This window comes from Dasypus novemcinctus (genome assembly GCF_030445035.2).
Source record: "Dasypus novemcinctus isolate mDasNov1 chromosome 12 unlocalized genomic scaffold, mDasNov1.1.hap2 SUPER_12_unloc_3, whole genome shotgun sequence".
NCBI lineage: Eukaryota > Metazoa > Chordata > Mammalia > Cingulata > Dasypodidae > Dasypus > Dasypus novemcinctus.
In genome coordinates this window covers 97145-117540 of record NW_026688131.1, presented here as the reverse complement: position 1 = coordinate 117540, position 20396 = coordinate 97145, and the positions used below count along the sequence as shown (strand labels likewise).

Sequence of the window (20396 nt, the reverse complement as noted above, 5' to 3'; positions counted from 1 at the left end):
GCCCACCAAGGCCTGTCTACAACCTACCTGGAGGACACGCAGGCCTCTACAGGACTAACTTCAGTGCTAATTACAGACATAAATAGAAGGACAGAAGAGCCACGTGTGGGGAAACAACTGGGCCCAAGTCAGTGCACTCGGCGGGACCATAAATTCCAAAGTAGGGACCACTGGCAGGGCACCAAACTCCTGAGCTGTCTGCCTGGCTCCAGCGCCTGGATGTTTCAGAACACTCAGGACACCAGCTCTCTGGGGTAGCATCGACTTTGGCAGTGAGAGACCCTGCTGAGACATGCATAAGCATCAACCCTGGGATAACCTCTGGGCTCACCTCCCTTTGCAGACTCTTAGCACCTCAACTGATTTCTCTTTTATCTTTTCCTCATTTTGGTCGAGGTCTTTTTCCAGTGGCATTGCTAGTTGGTACTTGGTAGTAATCCCTCGGTGCCAGGGAGTCTCATACCCTGGAGTCATATCCCACACTGGGGGACAGACAATGTATTTATAGGCTGAGTTTGGCTTAGAGAGAGGCCGCACGTGAGGAACGAGGAGGCTCCCAGGAGGCAACTCTTAGGCACCCTGTAACAGAAGGCTAAGTTTCAATTTCGAGTGTGAAGGTTCATAAGCACACACAGTCATCAATATCAAGTGTCCATCAGGAGACCATCTTCCTCCACTAGTCATTGTCCCTGTACTCTAGGGGGAATCTTGCTGACGTCTTAGAGAACGTGGCAGAGCTCCCCAGGATGGGAATTTGACATTCCTTCGGTTACCGTCTGAACCTCCATCCACCGAGGCGATGCCCCACGAACGTACATTTATGGGCCTTATATGGACGTGAGGTGGGCTTCCTCCCACGTTATCCCGTCCCTGACATCCCACTCCAGTGATCCTGCCACAGACAGAGAACCACAGTGCTGGAGAGGACGTGGAGACACAGGAACGCTAACTCACTGTGGGTGGGAAAGCACAGTGGTACAGCTCCTGTGGAGGACTGTTTGGCAGTTACTAAAGCAGTTAAAGATAAACTTGCCACATGACACTGCAACATCACTACTGGGTATACAGCCCTGATAGCAGGGACACAAACGGACATCAGCACACCCATGTTCAAAGCAGTATCATTCGCTATCGCCGGAAGTTGGGAACACCCCGGGTGTCCATCCGTTGATGAATGGATAAACGTACTGCGGTGTATTCACATGAAGGAACATTATGCAGCAGTAAAAAGAAATGAAGTCATAAAGCGCATGACACCATGGCTGAATCTAGGGGACATTATGCTGAGGGAAGCAAGCCAGACACAAAAGATCAAATACTATATGGTTGTGTTGACTATGAACCAAACGTATCGTGTAATATAATGTAGGATTGGAAAAAACTTATCAGATACCCAATATATTCAATTTATAATTGTATTGTTTTTATTCAAGTGTTTTCTTTTCTTTAAATTGTTTATATATTCAATTATTAAATGCACAAAAGAAAAAGAAAATAGATGAGGTTACACCGAAGAGTTGAGTTTGGAGACTTTAAAATGTGATCTGTTGCTCAAGAAACAGAGGTAACAAAAGAGATAGAGTAACCAAAAGGTTCTTTCTTAGCATAGGAAAGATCACGTGTGAAATATGAATATGGATAAAACTGCATATATCAGTGTAATTTTTGAAATTGAACAAATGTATGTTAACACTACAAAATATTAATATATCCCTTATGTTAAGGGAAAGAAACCTGACTGTAAGTACTACATACTGCATGATTCCACTGATAGAAAATGTAAATCAGTTTATAAAGATGAAGTTAGGTTAGTGGTTATATAGGGCTGCGGAATGACTGCTAAGGGGCTTGAGATTTTCCATTTAAAGTACTGAAAAAGATTCTAAAAATTTTTATAACGATGAATGCACCACACTGTGATTATACTAAAAGCCACTGATGGCACGCTTTGGACAGTTCATATCGTTGTGAATATATCTCAATAAAACTGCTTAATACATCAATAATTGTGCTGGAGCTGCCAGAAAGGGAAGTTATATCCAGCAGGCAAACAGAGGGTGTGAAGAATTTTCTCATTAGTTTATTTTTCTTATTATTGAAATAATGAAAATATTCTAATGATGACCAAGGTAATGAATGCACATCCATGTAATTATACTAAATACCATGCATTGTACACTTTGAATGACTTGTAGGCTTTCTTAATATCAATAAAACTGAATTGTTAAAACATACATGTATCAATAAAATTAATTTGTTAAAAAAAAACAAAAAGGACTGCTAATCCTCATCTAAAGATTTCATTGCTACGGTTTTCTTATAAAACCACTGAGAGTAGCACTGTATTCTTCCTCGTCACACTTAGGATCTGCTGAGTGACAGGGCACTAGGAGAACAGTGTGGTCATCTGCATGGAAGTGACAGGGCCCCAGCAGCCCTGCCTGGCTCCCCTTCCAGGAGGCAACCCTGTGAAAACCACCTTCAGAAGTGCAGGGGGAAGTGCAGGGGACAAGAGAAGGGGGTGGGCTGAGAAGGTCCAGCCATCTGTCCTGAGTGAGAGCAGCGGCTCCACAGCCCTGAGCTGCTTCCCTACAACGGGACCAACTCTTCTAAGAGGCCGAGAACAGTAAGCACAGAGGCGTCCTCTGCAGCCAGGCTCCTTTAAGGCCAGCTGGGTGACTGCTCCTGGTAGACAAAGCAGGGCGACAGTGGTGTCCCCAAGACACCCAGGTCACCCCCCTGCCAAGGAGAGGCTCCTGGAGCCCCTGGAAATGCTCAGCACACCCCTGGGACCGTCAGCAGCCTCGGGCAGGCGGCCTGGCCAGCAGGCGCCCTTTCCCAGGCTGTGCAGAGGGTCCTAGCAGGCACCCAAATCCAGTGGCCCCCACCGGCCAGCTGCCCTCCTCCGGCCCTAGCAAGCTATCACCTGAGCAAGAGCTCTCCAACCGTTTCCACCCAGCGTTACTCCAGGAAACCACACTTCTAAGAAAACCTGTAACCACCACCAAAAGGAAAGAGTGTCCTGGGACCAGGGGGAGCTCTGAGGGAAGCCAAGGCTGAGGCTGTCCTGGGCCTACAGTGCAGCCACAGCCAGGAGGGGACACAGTGGTGGGGGCCCTAGAACCCAGCCCTCACCTGCCCTGTGGAATCCCAGAAACCAGAAAAGAATGAAACAGGACACACAGACAAGGAAAGGCTCAAGTGACTCACCAGGGCTGTGACCCCAAGAACGCAAATGCCTGAGAGCAGGAGGAGCCGCACCTGCAGACCTCTGGGGCCAGACACACACTTTTAGACGCACACTGTGGTGGTCCCTGCAAAGCTCCCAGGCCGGGCACAAACCTGCACCCAGAGGCCCCTCCCGCGAGGGCCCCACTCACTGTGCTCCCTGCAGGCACACACCGGGGGTCAGTCACGCTCCCCCTGGGCCTCCCAGGAGCCCTTCCCCAGGAGCCCCCAATTCCCCCTCAGCAGTGACCCCTGGAAGAGCCACTGCTGCAGGCCAGTCCCTGAGCCTGGCCTTTCCAGGTGGGAGGAGAAGAGGGAGAAGCAGCCTCCGCCTGGCTCCAGGGGCCATCTGAAGTGTAGGGCCTTGGCAAGGGGGCGCTGAAAGGGGAAGCACCCAGGGACCTGGGAGGGCCAGGAGGGTGCAGGGCAGGGCCAAGGGGTGGACCATGGGGGACCCTGGGCAGTGCAGGGAGGGAGGGGGGACTGTGGAGAGGGAGAAGGGACCATGGAGGGCAGGGGGGACCACAGGGGTGCAGGAGGGATCATGGGGGGCAGGAAGGGCTGTGGGGGGCAGGAGAGACCAAGGGGAGGCAGGAGGGACTGAGGGGGAAGGAGGGAATGTGGGGGTGGGCAGCTGGGACAGTGGGGGGAGAAAGGACCTTGGAGGGGACCATGGGCAGGGAAGACCATAGGCGGGAGGGACCAATGAGGAGGACAAACTTTGAGGGGACACTGAGGGTGGGGAATCATGGGGGGAGAGAGAAAGAGGGACTTTGGGAGGACAGGAGGAACTGTGGGGTGACAGGAGGACCGTGGGAGTGCTGGAAGGAAAGTTGGAGGAAGGGAAGACGGTGGGGGGACAGGAGGGACCATGTGGGGGGACCGGGGTTGGGGAGGATCATGGGAAGGAGGGAACATGGAGGAGGATGGACTTTGGGGGGGACACAGTGGGTGGGGGGACAATCACGGGGAGGAGGGACCGTAGGAGAGGAGGAGGAACTGTGGAAGGGCAGGAGGGACCGTGGGGGGGATGAGGGACCATGTGGGGGAGGAACTGTGGGGAGGCAGAGGCAGGGACCGCGAGGGGAGGTGATACTGTGGGGGGCACGAGGGAGTGTGGAGGTGGTAGGAGGGACCGCGGGGGCGAGGAGGACCATGGGGGTGGGGAAGAACCCTGGGGAGGAGGGAGGAGCCGTGGGAGTGGAGGGAGAATGGCACACCAGGAGGTGCGTGGGGGGAGCAGGAGGGACCATGGAGGAATAAGAGGGACCATGGGGGGATAGGAGGGACCTTGGCGGGGGAGAAGGGACCATGGGGGGATAGGAGGGACCTTGGCGGGGGAGGAGGGATCATGGGGGGGATAGGAGGGACCTTGGCCGGGGAGGAGGGGCCATGGGGGAGGCAGGAAGGGGGGGGCAGGAGGAGCCATGTGGGGGTAGAAAGGATTGTGGGGAGGATGGACTGTGTGTGGGGGTGATTCATGGGAGGGGCAGGATGGCCTGTTTGGGGAGGGACAATGGGGGGACAGTAAGCGGGAAGGAGGGACCATGGGGGGATAGGAGGGACCTGGGGGGGACAGGAGGAACCTTGGCGGGGGAGGAGATACTGTGGGGGGGCAGGAGGGTTCGTGGAGGGAAGTAGAGGCCGTGAGGGGGCTAAAGGGACCTTGGGGGAAGGGACTGTGGGGGAGAAGGGAAGGTAGGGGTGCAGGAGTGACTGTGAAGGGGCAGGAGAGAACTTGAGGGTGAGGGACCTTGGTGAGGTGGGAGTAACCATGAGGATGGAGGGAGCGTGGGGCACCAGGAGGGACCATCAGGAAACAGGAGGTACTGTGCGGGGAAAAAGAGGGACCTGGGAGGGGACAGGAGGGACTGCGGGAGGAGGAGGGAGAGTGGGGGGACAGGAGGAGCCATGGGGGACAGGAGCCTTGGGGGGGCAGAAAACATTGTGTGGGGGAGGGACCGTGGATGGGGGCTGGTTCATGGGGGGGATAAAGGAGGGGACTTTGGAGGGTCAGGGACCAAGGGGGGGCTGGACGGCCTGTTCGGGGAGGGACAACGGGGGGGTGGTCTTGGGGGAAAGGGACAGTAGACGGGGAAGAGGGACTTTGGGGTGAGGGCAGGAAGGACCATGGGAGCCAAGGAGGGACCTGGTGTGGAGAGGGACAGCGGGGGTTAGGAGGGAGAGTGGGGGGGAGGGAGTGGGGGGGGGACAGGCGGGAGTGGGGAGGACAGGAAGCGTTGGGGGGGGTAGGACCTTGCAGGAAGGGGGACTGTGAGGAAAAGGGGGGACTAAGTGGGAGGAGGAAGCGCTGTGGGACTGGAGGAACCCTGGGGGCAACATTCAGGGGCCAGAGGGGCCCTGGGGGGGACACGGGGTACTGTGGGGGTGTTCAGGACCATGGGGGGCGCAGGAGGGGCGGGGGTGAGGGCGGGCCACCCTTCCCGTGAACCCCCGGGACCTTACTGTGCCACGGGCCCGGCACCACAGTCCCGCCGGGCCAGGACCCCGACAGCAACCTGCGCCCCCCCCCCCCCCCGCACCCTGCGCCCCCCCCCCCGACTGCAACCTGCACCACCCCCCGAGTGCACCACGCCCCACCCCGACTGCACCCCGCGCCCCCTCGACTGCACCCCCGCCCCCGGCCCCGCGCCGCCCCGGAAGCAGCGCCCCCGCCAGGCGCCGCCCGGGCCCCACCAGGCCCTGAGGGCGCGCAGGACCGGGGCCCCGCACGACTTCCCGGGACCCGCGCCCCCGACGCCGCCAGCGGGGAGCTCCTCGCCCCCTTCTCCGCGCCCCGGGGGGTCCCCGCCCGCCTGTCCCGCCCCGATGCCAACTCCGTCCCAAACTTACCGCTACCCGGGCGGGACACGGGCGGGGTCCCTGGGCAAGGGCCGAGCGCTCCCGCAGCCCCCACGCCCGCCAACCACACGCTCCCCCGCCCTCGGGCTCCCGGGCGGCGCCCCCGGAACACCCAGCAGGGCCTCGTGCGCCCCACACGCCGCCAGCTCTTCTAGGGGCCGCCGGCCCGGGACGGGGCGGGGCTTCAGGGGCGGAGCGTCTGCGTCGGCGCCAGCGCTTGAGCCAATGAGCTCCCGCCCCGCTCCGGGTCGCCACGCCCCTACGGGGGCCTGTCCTACCCTTGACGGACAGCCACAGGCACCCAATCACCTACTACCCGGATTGATCCCCGCACACCTGTGCAAAAACCAAACACCTACACCAATAATGACCAATAGAAGGAGGAAATCAAGAAATAAACCGTCATTTGTAATAATAATATAAAAACATCACATACTTAGGAATACATTTAAATAAAGATGTAAATGACAAACACAGAAATCTACACAACACTTTAATCAAAGAAGACGTAAACAAATGGAAAAATATTCCCTGTCCATCAATAGCTAGAATAAACGTCATTAAGGTGTCTAAACTGCCCGAAATAATCTACAGGGTGAATGCAATCCTAATAAAAATAAACACAGCATTTTTTACTGATTTGGAAATACTCCCTGTGAAATGTATTTGGAAGGGCAAGGTACCCTGAACAGTCACAGACATATTGAAAAAGGAAAATGAAATCAAGGAAGGGCACTACCTGACGTTAAATCATACTACAAACCTACAGTGGTCAAAACTGCATTATACTGTCACAAGGACAGACATACTAACCAATGGAACTGGACTGAGAGTCGGGATATAGATCCTGACGTATAGAGTCACCTGATATTCGACAGGGCACCAAGCCCAATCAACTGGGAGAGAACGGCCTCTGCAACAAATGAGCCTTGGAGAACTGCATATCCATATGCATAGGAATGAGAGATGAACACCTGATATAAAAATCAACACAAGGTGCATCAAAGATCTAAATAGAAAAGCCAAGACCATAAAGACCTTGTAAGATAACCTAAGGAAGAATCTACAGGACCTTGTGATAGGAAATGGCTTCATGAACTTCACACTCAAAGCAGGAGCAGAAAAAGAAATAATAGATGAAAGGGACCTCCTCAAAATTAAAACCTTTTGTACCTCAAAGAAGTTTCTCAAGAAAGTGACAAGGCAGCCTCCCTAATGCAAGGAAATATTTGGTAACCAGATACCTGAGGGAGCCTAATATCCAGCATATGGAAAGGAATCCTTGATCTCAAAATAAGGAGACAAACAACCCATTTTAAAAAATGGGCACGAGATTTGAACAGACATTTCTCCAAAGAAGAAATACAAATGGCTAAAAAGCACATGAAAAGATGCTCAACATCAATAATTAGAAGGGAAATGCAAATCAAATCTATAGTGAGATACCATCTTATACCCATTAGACTGGCTACTATTAAAAACGAAAGGACTTCAAGTGTTGGAGAGGATGTGGAGGAAGGGGAACCCTCATTCCCTGCTGGTGGGAATGTACAATGGCCAGGCATTGTGGAGGACAGATTGGCACTTCCTCCAAAAACTAACTATAGATCTGCCACATGACCCAGAAATTTCACTACTGAGTGTATACCTACAACTAAAAACAAGGATGCGAACAGATGTATGCACACCAGTATGCATACTGGCATTATGCATACTGGCATTATTCACTATTGCCAAATGGAATCACCCCAAATGCCCTTCAACAGACGAATGGATACACAAAATGTGGGATACACATACAATGGAATGCTACTCAGCTGTAAGAAGGAATACAGTGTGAACATACGGGATACCGTGGATGAATACTGAGAACCTTATGTTGAGTGAAGCAAGTCACGTCTTTAAGGACAAACATTACGTGACCTCTCAGATATGAGTTAAGCAAATCGAGCCGACTCAGAGAGCTACAGTCTGGAAGACAGGTTTACAGGAAAGAGAAGGTTGTGAGCGAATACCCACACAGGCAAAATCTATGATAACGTGGAAATGAGTAGTTGCGCAGGGAAGGGATATGGTAGGGGTATAAGTATACCATTGGGTTGAGCAGTGCAAGCGTCACAACTTCTAGGGTGGGAAGGATGGATCGGATGTCCATGGAACTCAGGGGAATGTTGGGGGAAGGGGCAGATGAACACTGGGGATTCACAGGTATGTGGCTGAAACTACAGTGTTGAGTAAACACTCTGGCAATATGACAAGGAAGGAATACTAGTTTAGGGGGCTGAATAGGAGGCATCTGGCGTAGAATGCACCTGGAGCAGGCTTCTAGGGAGGGTGTGAGTGCTCATCATGTCACAGTGTGTTATACTGCTGAGTGGAGAGCCATACAATGAGTGGGAAGGGGTTGTACCCACTTCCTGGGGAGGCCTGATGTTCTCAAACAGAGGGGAGGGTGTCTCTCGAGAGCATGGGTGACAGACACCTAATGGGGGAGGACAGACTAGCGTGTCAAGCCCTCAGCATTGTTGCAAGTATCGACGAGTCTTGTTCTTCAAGTAGTGAAGCGTCATTGTCACGGTGGTCTCCGAGGGGAGGGGAACAGAGGAATAGGATAGATGGAAGAGGGAAACTGGGGGCAATGGAAGTGTTCTGCATGATCATCAAATGATGGATACGGGTCATGTTAAATTTCACTAAAAACTTATAAACCTGTACGGTCGGAAATATAAACCAAAATGTAAACTACTGACCATGGTTAGTAGCCATGTTTCAATACTTACACATCAGTAGAGCAAATGTAATGTCCACATGGAAAAAGATCATTGGTGGGGAAGGTATAAAGGGAGGATGTTGGGGTATATGGGAGTCCCTTATGTTCTGTATGTGACTTTAATGTGACCTAAAACTTCTTTGAAGACATAAAGAAGAAAATAAAGAGGTAAGACCCTGAGGAAAAAATGGAAGAGATGGCCTTGACACTGTACAGTCAAGACAACACCTATTACAGTGATGAAAGGAAAAACGTCAAAAATTTTTTTGTAGCATTTTTCCTTTTCCAATGCCCCAATTTTTTTAAGTTTTCTTACTTTTTTCTAAATTAATATGTATTTGCATTGTAATGCTTAAACTAATCAGTATTATTTCATTTTCCTCTTAACGAAATCTGGCAATATATTAGGCTTAATTTTTTAAGAAGTTTTGGATAGCAGAGGCAGTCAGCTATGGCAGTGGAGGAGCACTGGTGTGGGTGTCATTGATGGGGATGCATGGGAGGGAGTTCACATTGGCAAGCATATGACTTAGACATATTTGGATGTTCATTGGGTATTGTCCTAGTGGGGAGAGTTTCACACTACAACTGATGGAGGGCTGGGTTCCCATCTGGGGAACTCTGCCACATTCCCCATGGAACAGCAACAATCTCCCAAGTGCAAGGGCAATGACCAGCTAAGAAGGATGGTCCAAGGATGGGCCCTTGATACTGAGGACTATGCTTATGACCCTGTTGCGCTTCAAGTGTCAGCTGGCCTAGTGTTGCAGGCTGCCTAAGAGTTACCTCTGAAATACCTCCACGTTGCTCCAATATGGCCACTCTCTAAATAAACAGTATATAAACGCATTACCTTCCCCCAAGCATAGGACATGACTCTCAGGGACGAGGCTCCCTGGCACCCAGGGATTACAACCAAGCACGAGCTGGTGATGCAGCTGGAAAAAGACCTTGAATTAAAGGGGAATTGGTAAAAACAAATGAGTTTATATGGCTAAGAGACTTCAAAATGAGTCGGGAGGTCATCAGAGGGCTTGTGCTTAAGCACTTCTCAGCAGGATCTCATAGACAGCCGAAGATGACACAACACAACCCCAGGTAGTGGTGCTCCCAGGGGCTATGGGGACACCCTCGTCCTATGGTCATGGCAGATACATGCAGGGTTCAGTGCCTTAAGAGTAGGCCCTAATTAGCAATTTGTCCTCCTGTGATGGAGTTAGACTCAGATATGACTTTCCACAGTGCCTCTTCTGTCCCTTTTTATTGAACTTCTGGTGGGTGCTGGGTTTGCTGTATGCCCAGGAGACTTCAATCTCTGGGCTATCCAGGTTCCACCTGAGCCTCAGTGGTGTTGCTGCACCACCTACACTCCACTTCATTGGACTTACCCAGATCAGCTGAGAGGGAGATGAGGATGGACAACAACCACACCAGGGAACCAAGACAGTCTACGGCTGTGGGCACGAGAGTCACATCCACCAGCCATGTGGGAAAGAAGCCCCTTCTCAATCGAGAGAAGGAGTGGGCATCGCCATCCCAGGGTCCTAGGGATAGACAAAGAAAATATGGACTAGAGTGGACTTAATGGTATTCAACTACAGGAATTATTTTTACTCTAGCAATAGGAGCAATTGTATCATTGATGTGGACACAGTGGCCTCTGGAGTTGCTAAACGCAGGGAAAGGGAAAAGGAGGTGTGATGCGGAGGCATTTTCAGGACTTAGAGATGTGCTGATTGATATTGCAGGGACAGATGCAGGACATGACATATCCTACCAGAATCCACTGGATGGACTGAAGAGAGTTTAAACTACACTGTAAGTAATAGCCCATGCTGTGTAGCGGTGCTTCAAAATGTATTCATCAAATGCAATGCATGTACCACACTAATGAAAAAGTTCTTGATGTGGGATAAGTGTGGGGTGTGGGGTGGGGCATCGGGACCTCCTACCGCTTTTAATGTCACATTTTGTGTGATCTACGTATCTTTTGAAAGTAAATAAAAATATATATCTAGGCAAATTATGTCCAGATTGTATTAGTTTTGAAAGGATTGAAAGAAGTCAGTTAACTAAACAAAAAAGATTACCTATATAAAAAAACAATGATGGCGGAGGACTTGGCCCAGTGGTTAGGGCGTCTGTCTACCAGGTGGGAGGTCCGCGATTCAAACCCTGGGCCTCCTTGACTCGTGTGGAGGTGGCCCACGGGCAATGCTGACACGCGCAAGGACTGCCATGTCATGCAGGGGTGTCCCCGCACAGGGAAGCCACACACGCAAGGAGTGCGCCCCGTAAGGAGAGCCGCCCAGCGCGAAAGAAAGTGCAGCCTGCCCAGGAATGGCGCAGCACACACGGAGAGCTGACACAACAAGATGACGCAACAAAAAGAAACACAGATTCCCAGCCGCTGAGAACAACAGAAGCAGACAAAAAGACGCAGCAAATACGTACAGAGAACAGGCAACGGGGGTGGGGAAGATGGGGAGAGAAATTAATAAATAAATAAATCTTTAATTAAAAAAAATAAAAACAAAAACAATGATAGAATTAAGGAAAATAAATTCTGAAAAGTCATGCAACTAAGAAGAGGGTTACTTGTAATATATAATGTTAAAAAATTCCAAACCTATACAGTCAAATTCTCTGTATGTAGAGAAATTATGCATTAAATCTTAAGAATAAATACTTTCCTAGGGAGAAATAAAGTAGAAAAGCCTCTTCCTAACAACCATGCCCTAAAAGAAACCTTCAAAAATTTGTCCGGGAGAAAGAAAAAGATATAGATCCGAAAATCTCATCTTCTGAATGAAAGTTACAGCATTATTGTTGGAGTAATGAGGTTTAAATAAAATATTTTCTTTTTCTAATCAAAAAAAGTTAACGTGGTCACTCAGACTATGACCATCTGAAGCTAAAGGAACTTCAGCGAGACAAGGCCAGCACCACGGACAGTTCTCCAAGGCTGTGCCTCAAATGCAAAGAAGCCTAAGGCTTAGAGGGAGAACTGCTTGCCGATCCTGGTTCCACCTCTTCCTAGCTGAAGGTCACTACCATGGGCAGGAAATTTAATTTATATCACCATCAGATAGAAATTAAATATGCTCTAGGTAGTTCTCAGTGCATACATACCAAATGATTAGTAAGAGCTGTATCGCAGTTGTACAAATCAAAGATGTTAAAATGGTTTTTATTCACTTTCACTTCTAATGAATGACCTTTCTCTACATAATACTGTAATATATTAATGAAATTGCTAGATTCTTCTCAAGGAGTTACTAAACATCTCAGCAGTTAAATAACCTTATGAAAGAAACGAGAATACAATAAATAGACACTTTATCGGGGAGAGAATGAGGACTTATTGTTGACACTGTAGGTTCAGACAAGGGTTCTTAAATGTGTTATGGTGTCTCATTTTCATAACTCTTCGGTATTACCCACAGAGTAGCAGGGAGTAAGAACACGCCATGCTGTTTCATCAGCCATGTTCCTGAATGGCCTGAAATGAATGGCATCTTGTATGTCAGCCTAGAGTGGTGTCAAAACTCAGACTCATGGCTTTTCCACGAGTAGTCACTTCTCAGGGGTTTCTTGATTTCAGAACATGTGAGTGAAGGACAGATGGAACAGAGAGTGAAAAAGCACACCTCAGCTCTAGAAGAGAACGTATGGACTTCCATGACCAGGAGATGGAGATATAGATGTCCAGAGACCCCTTTGTGCTGAAGGTCTGGCCATGGTGGGGATTCTCTGCAAAGACCCTCAACCCAGTGTCTATTGAAGGAAATGAAAAATGAACTTTGATATCTGTGTGATACCTTAGGCAATGCAGGGGCATATTAGTGAAAAGCATCTAACTTTATACTGAAGGATTTTAAGAGGAATGAAGTCTATGTCATTAACATTTAATTTCCTGTCTCTGAAGCCAAAGTATTTTCCTTCTCATCCCGCTATTCATTCTTAATAGACTTAATTTGAACGTTTACTTCAGAATAGAATACTAAATCTAGGTTTTCTACACACATGAATTTTCCATGTGAAAAATGATTTGTATATGTAAGTTAATTAATATAAAATGTCTGATAATGAGAAATGATTTGGTACCAAAGAAATGCCCCCTACATCTTTCCACGTGGTTCATCTTATGTACATATGGATGGAGATAGCTACAAGGAGCTTTATAAAACAACAAGACATAAGATCAGCTTGGCTGACTTTTTTATCAGTTTGATAGATGTCTGCCATTATCTGTTCAATAGCCCACTGAGGAATCGGTTGAAACAGCAGCAATTTTCTACTTAGGTAGCATGTTAGATCCGTTACCAGAAGCAAAGGATTCATGTATGCGGCAGTTTTCCCTCAGAAGTTTCAAGAGAAAAATGTTATTTACTAGTCATGTAATAATTTATACATTCGAAAGATCAATGTAATGGGATTGAATTCAGAAGGTGCTAGTTTGAATCCGTCCTTCATGGTAAACTGTTTAAACTCATGGAGCCTCAGTTTCATCCTCTGAAAATGGACTATTCACGTATGTCATAGCATGATGTGGGATTACATTAGATGATGCTGGTAAAAGGGCATGCTATTTTTACCATGTCTCTTTAAAAGAAACCTAATTTATAAAAATTATCTTTTTTGGCTATTTTCAACAGAAAGTGAGGGAGAAGTTTGGAGGAGGTGAAGGAACCAAGCTAGATGATGACTTCAAAGAAATGGAAAAAGTAAGTGTTGATCTACTCAGAGCTCCTTTTTACAAAAGAGAGAGGGGAGAAATGGAAGAGGAAACTGTTATCCACATGAACCTGAGAATACATTAAGTTATTCTCAAAAATATTATCCTTTTGGTATAAGTTTGAAAACATAAAAGGTAATGTCTCCTGATTTTTCTTGAGCTATCCTGACAACAAAACCTCAATGAATGTGAAATGTTATAAACTACTTTTCCTGTTGGATTTTCTTAACACTCTTCTAAGAAGGGACAAAGGGTAGCTGGTCTGAATTGCTGTAAGGTGGGAAGAAAACAGGAGAATGTGGCAAATGATGTCAAATATTTTCTAAAGCCTTAGACTCTGTCTTGAGAGGGTTTCTCTGTCAAGACGGTACCCCTGGCAGTGATGGGGTGTATTAGGCAGAGTGCAGTTTTGGATCCTCTCAAGCCTTGGCCCAGTGCCACTTCGGACACTTGCTGAACAAGCCAGTTCTTTCCTGAGCTTGCATTTTCTTATAAATACAGAATGGGGTTCCCTATACTTTACTCTACAGATCTTAACGAAGGATCAAAAATAAAACAAATTGGACAGGTTCTGGGAAGCTGGTACCAGAGTAGGAAGGCAGGGCTCAACTCTCTCATGAAAAAACAATAGAGGAAGGGCCAAAAACTGTGTGCGGGACCTTCTCTGCGGTCAGCAGACCAGGACAGTGTTGCACAACGCTAGGGGTACAAGGCACAGAAAGTCAAAGGACCTGAAAAAACAAACATGAGTTACTAAACCTGAATGGAGACCAGGAAGGGCTCCCTCTACCCACCATCAAGACTTTAAACCTGGATAAAACCCCTGCCTCACTGCAGCTGACCTAGAGGGAAACAGATGCCTTCCTCCCTGTCAACTGTCACAAGGGAAGAGGGAGGGTGAGTTGGAGAGCTTCTCTTCAGTGAATTTGCCCAGGAGAGCTTCCTTTAAATCTTGGCACCGTCCAGACTAAACGCACTCAAAGCGGAAGTTGAAAGAACTATTTCACTGATGAGTGCCAACTGCTGGCCGGACTGGAAACTGTGATCCAAAACTTCAAAAGTGAAGACTAATATACTGCCAATAAATAGGAAAATGAAATAGTTACGACAGGTTTAATGATAAGAAATAGAATACATAATAATTTAGAAAAACTAAAAGTAAAAATAAACTGGGGTATTAAAAAATGAAAAATATCATAAAAAAATGTTTTGACGTTTTGCTTTTCATCACTGGAATAGGTGTTGCCCTGTATGTACAGTGATCTCTGGTCAATTTTGATAACACAAACTAGGCAATTTTCGAGACTTAGAAAAAGCTGAACCAAAAATCAAAGAAGAGCTGTGATAAAAAACGCTAAGTAACAAAAGAAATTTGCCATCGGCATAAATTCGCAGACATATTCAGATGCCAAGACATCACCAAAAAATTACAAGCCATACTAGGAAACAGGAGGAGATGGGCGAGTCAAAGGAACAAACCAAATATCCTGAGGAAATACAGGATTTGAGGCAATGAATCCATAATAATCACAGAAATCTCCTAAATCAATTCAAGGAGTTAAAGGAAAATATGACTGAAGAATTAAGGATATTAAGAAAACACTGGGTGAGTTTAAAGAACTATCTGACAGCAAGCAAAGAAAAGTAACAGAGCTTATGAGAATTAAAGACATGATGGATGAGATTAAAAACAGATTAGAGGAAGTGGATTTGGCTTAACTGACAGAGCGTCCGCCTACCACATGTGAGGTCCAGGGTCCAAACCCAGGGCATCCTGCCCCTTTGGTGAGCTGACCCATGTGTAGTGATGATGCGCACAAGGAATGCCGTGCCACACGGTGGTGTCCCCCACGTAGGGGGGCCCCACTTCAAGGAGTATGCCCTGTAAGGAGAGCTGCCCCATGCAAAAAAATGTACAGCCTGCCCCAGAAGAGAGCCGCACACACTCAGAGAGCTAACACAGCAAGATGATGCAACAAAAAGAAACACAGACTCCTGGTGTCGCTGACAAGAACGCAAGCGGACACCGAAGAACACACAGTGAATGGACACAGAGAGCAGACAACTGGGGGGTGGGGAGAAAGGGAGAGATATAAATGAAAATTGTTAAAAAAAAATAAAAATGAAACACCTGAGAAAACTTCCCCCAGCGTGAGACATGACTCCAGGGATGAGCATCCCTGGCACCGAGGGATTACTACCAAGCACCAACTGGCAATGCAACTGGAGAAAGACTGTGATCAAAGGGGGAAAAGTTAAAGAAAAATGAGTTTATGTGGCTGAACACTTCAAAGTGAATCAAAGGTCATTCTAGAGGTTATGCTAATGCAAATTTCAGCAGGATCTCACTGACTGCCAAAGTAAATACTACCTCAAGTAGCAGGGCTACTGCTGGCTCTGGAGACATGCAGACACTAAAGTCAGGGCAGAGAGCTGAGGAATTTGTTGCCTTGACAATGGGCCGTACTTTAGAACTTATGCTCCCCAGTGTGAAAGAGTTGGACTAGGTTGTGGTTTCCCTACACATGGCTTTTCTGACCCTTCTATTTGAACCTATAATTAGTATAGCATATGTCTAAGAGACTTCAATCTTTCTGCTGCCTCTGTATCAGCTGGGTCCTGAATCTCATCAGAGTTGCAACACCTACTCTCTAGTTCATTGGACTCACCTAGGACAACAAAGAAGGAGATGATGATGGACAACAACCATCCCACGGAACTGAGAGTCTACAAATAACTACAAGCAAGAGAGTCCCATCCATCTGCCCTATGGAATCAAAGCCCCCTCTCAATTAGATGTGGAGTGGGCATCACCATCCCAGAATACTCAGGATTGAGGAGTGAACTATGCACTAAAATAGAATTACTGATAATCGACTATAGACTTACTGTGATTCTAGCAATGTAAGAACTTATATGACTGATGTGGAGGCAGGGGTCACAGGAGGTTCTGAGGGCAGGGAGAGGGAAAATCAGGTGTAATACCGGGGTAATTTTGGGACTTCGGCATTGCCTGCATGACATTGCAGTGATAGATACAGACCATGCAAATGACGGATACTGCTAATATGGGAAAATGTGGGAGGTGTAGGGATTGGGGTATGTGAGAAACCCCTATAATTTTATGTAACATTCACGTAATCAAAGTAACTTTTTAAAAAGAAAATGAATAAATAAATAAATAAAAATTAAAAAATCTGCACAGTCTGATGACTATGATGCAACTAATATCTGGGTAGGTGTTCTGGTGTTTCCAGTCTTGACAAGCTCCCAGAACTTAGCTGAATACTTGAATCAATGCTGGGGCCAAATTAGCACTAAATTTGAATGAAGCTACAACAACAACAATCTCCTCATGATGAAGTTTCACCTCCCATTTCAGATTGCTCTCAGTGAGCTCTATTCCCAATTTTTGATACACCACTGGGCAGAAGTGAACTCCCTTGATCCCACCCATCCTCAGGTAGAGGAAAATATTGTGGACAAAAGAGCAATTGTGATGGTTTCCAAAGCTCCACCAGAGTACTGATAGTTATATCCACTCATGGAATCACTAAATCAATGGTTGCATGAAATGCACTAATTAGTTTCCTTAATAGGGAACCTGGAGAATACGTGTACTGTAACAAGGGTAAGATGTTGGCAGAGTAGGGAGTTCCCTTCAGGGCAGTTAAGAATCATCCAGAGCTACCTGGCAATTCAACCTGTTTGTGGGACCCAGGAGGCCTGAAGAGCATTCTACAAGATCCTTGGAAGAACGGGAGGAGGAGACTGCATATCTGCACTGAAGATTCATGAGGAAAGCACTACATGCTGCGGAGCCTGGTGCCCAGTTCCCACTGGCAGGGCAAGATGCCTTGGGAACTAGTTCCTGGATGGAGTTGGAAGCTTCATTTCCCATAAACAGGGGAGGAAGAAATGACTGGGTGCCTACTTCAGTCACTGATGAGTAAATTTGGCTGGATGAAGTACAGCTGAAGATTGGACCCGCACAACTCAGAAAGAGACTGGCAGCCTTCATTTAAACAATGCCTCCAGCGTAAGAGGAAGCAGGGCTACTTTAAATTCACAGTGAAGGTAGGGACAGGCTTCTTTCCACGCAGGTGTGACTGCTGACCTAGACTGGGCTCAAGCCACGACTCCAACATGGAGGAAGCTGGGGACTTGTACCAGACTCTCCAGGCCACTAGAGTCACTTTCAGCCAACAGAGACAAGGAGAGGGCTCTACTGTAAGGCCACATGTCCATTCCCAATGCATTCTGGTGAAGTGTGTGCTTGGAACTGTTCAACATCAGTCCTGCAGGACTGATCCCTGCCCTCCCAATCACCTTAAGGTCAACAAGGAGTTTCACCAGTTAAGTACTGAGAGGGGTGGAGAGTTTGGGGTGGCCTTGACTGCCTCAGGGTAAGCTTTCCAGGGGAAAGGTTACATTAACACTCTTCACTTGCTGGGCTGCTCTAACAAATACCACTGCCTCACTGCCTTAAACAACAGGAATTTATGGTCTTGCAGGGTGAGAGGCTAGATGTCCAAAATCGGCATGTCAGCAGGATCACTTTTACGGTCAGCAGCATTCTTGTGGCAGGTTGCCAGCAATGCACAACTGCATCCCTGCCTCCACCACCTGGCCATCTCTTCTCTGTCTCCCACTCCTGAGTGGGTCCCAATTTCCTCTACTCATAAGCACTCCAGTCGTACTGAGTTGAGGTCCACCCTTATGCAGACTGGCTTCACTGTCGTGAATGGGATCTTTGAAGGTCATGTTCATAAATGAGTTCACAGCCATAGTGTAGGAGATTAGGACCTGACATGTCATTGTGGGAGGCCACGATGCAACCCATAATAAAGACAGAGGCACTCTGGGGTGCCCCCCCATGCAAGCAGGGGAGCACCTCTGGCCCAGCTTTCTATCTAGTGGGTACTCAGCAGGCGCGACTGGGAGCTGCCCAAGTGCTGAGGGCCCTCTGCCCCAGTGGAGGCCTGTTCAGGGCCCAGGTCACCCCATGGCACCTTGTCCCAAACTGAGGTTACATAAAATTCTGTAATAATATGTATGTAAAATACCAACGAAAACAAAGCCTGAAGGAAAATGTACTTGCAGTGATCACTTGGAATGAGTGAATGGATAAGTTCCTTTTTTTATTTTCTAATATTAAAATTAAAATAAATATAACGGGTTTTATTATATTTTAGAGTATTTTTTATAACTGTTTTAGGTTAAAATTTACTAAAGTAAAAAAATGTATGTTTTTTAAACCAAACAATCTTTTTTTTTTTAATTTAAAGGCAAAGGTAAAGGTTGCTAGTGGCTTTACCAAAAAAAATGGCAGGAAGCAGATGTGTCTCAACTGCTACAGCGTCCCTCTACTTACGGAGGGTTCAGGGTTCAATCACCAGGGCCTCCTGACCCGTGGGGTAAGCTGGCCGACACGCAGTGCCGCCGCGCACAAGGAGTGCTGCGCCACGCACGGGGGCCCCCAGGTAGGGGTGCCCCATACAGAAGGAGCGCGCCCCACAAGGAGAGCCGCCCCACGTGAATAAAGTGCATCCCGCCAAGGATTGGCGCCACACACACAGCTGATGCAGCAAGATGACGCAACAAAAAAAGAGACGCAGTTTCCCAGTGCTGCTAAGAACACACGGGGAACAGACAGGGACAGCAGACAATGGGGCGGGGGGAGGAGGAAGGGAGAGAAAGAAATAAATCAAATCTTTTTAAAAAAGTTATTAGAGAGAAAAAAAGAAGAGCACCAGGAAGCTGCCATTTCTTGATATGCAGCTGTCGGTACTGGACAGTGTTGAGGGTAGGGGTCATAATGAATCATTAAATCATATAATATCATAAAATCATTATGTCAACCTCTTTCCTTCACAACTCCCGCTCATCACATGTCCCAAGTGTGGTATCACCTCTGCCATCCCAGAGTCCAAGACCCTCCCCTCTCCTCTCCATCAGTGTCACTCTTCAGGGGAAATTTATACCAAGGCTGCTCAGCCAAGCAATACGTAAACACACTGTATGCCAAACCAGAGACCTGAAAGCGAAAGGTCGGAAAAAGATACTCCATCCAAATGGTAACCAAAAAAGAGCAGGGGTAGCTATCCTAATATTGGACAAAACAGACTATAAATGCAAAAAAGTAAGAAGAGATACACACGGCCATGAAATATTAACAAAAGGGACAATCAACAAACAAGAGGTCACAGGCAGGAGTTATGTGAGAGTACACGAGGATGAATATAAAACAGCTAATATTACACCAAAAACATATAGGGGACGACAGACTAATAATGAAAACCATAAGACAAAACATAGGATAACTAAAAAATTTAGAAAACTGTACAACCTAAAGTATGGAACACATAGTAAGCACAAATGTCACCTTGTTTGAAAACTATAGTTTCGGAATCTGTACATCAGTTTCAGGAAATATGATATGAATAAGTTAAAAGATTATTGCTGTGGAAGGGAAAAGGTTTTATGGTGGATCTGGGGAAATACTGTATATTGTATATATGAATTTCGGTGATCTAAGACTCTTCTGAAGCTGACATTATGTTGGGATTCACTTTACGGGAAGTTTTGGATCACAGAGTGGTTCAACAATGGCAGTGGAGGAATACTGATATGGGATGTTATTGACAGGATATATATGGTTGACAGGGAGTTATACAGGGCATTTGCCCAGGGTATATGGTAATGTCTACATATACTCATAGTGGAAACAATTAAAAACAACAGGTGGGGGGGTACTGGGCTCCTGGCCGGGGGGTCACTGTTGTGGGCCCTGGGAGA

The 20396-nt window shown here is 47.4% G+C and overlaps 1 long non-coding RNA gene across 1 annotated transcript in view; it reads right to left on the bottom strand.

The window, feature by feature from the left end:
• Positions 1–558, bottom strand: part of LOC131277414 (uncharacterized) — a 51716-nt gene extending 51158 nt beyond the window's left edge. Inside the window, exon 1 of the long non-coding RNA XR_009184583.2 lies at positions 332–558. This is a non-coding gene — a long non-coding RNA (uncharacterized lncRNA). The remainder of the gene's footprint in view (positions 1–331) is intronic.
• Between the last annotated feature and the right edge of the window lie 19838 nt (positions 559–20396).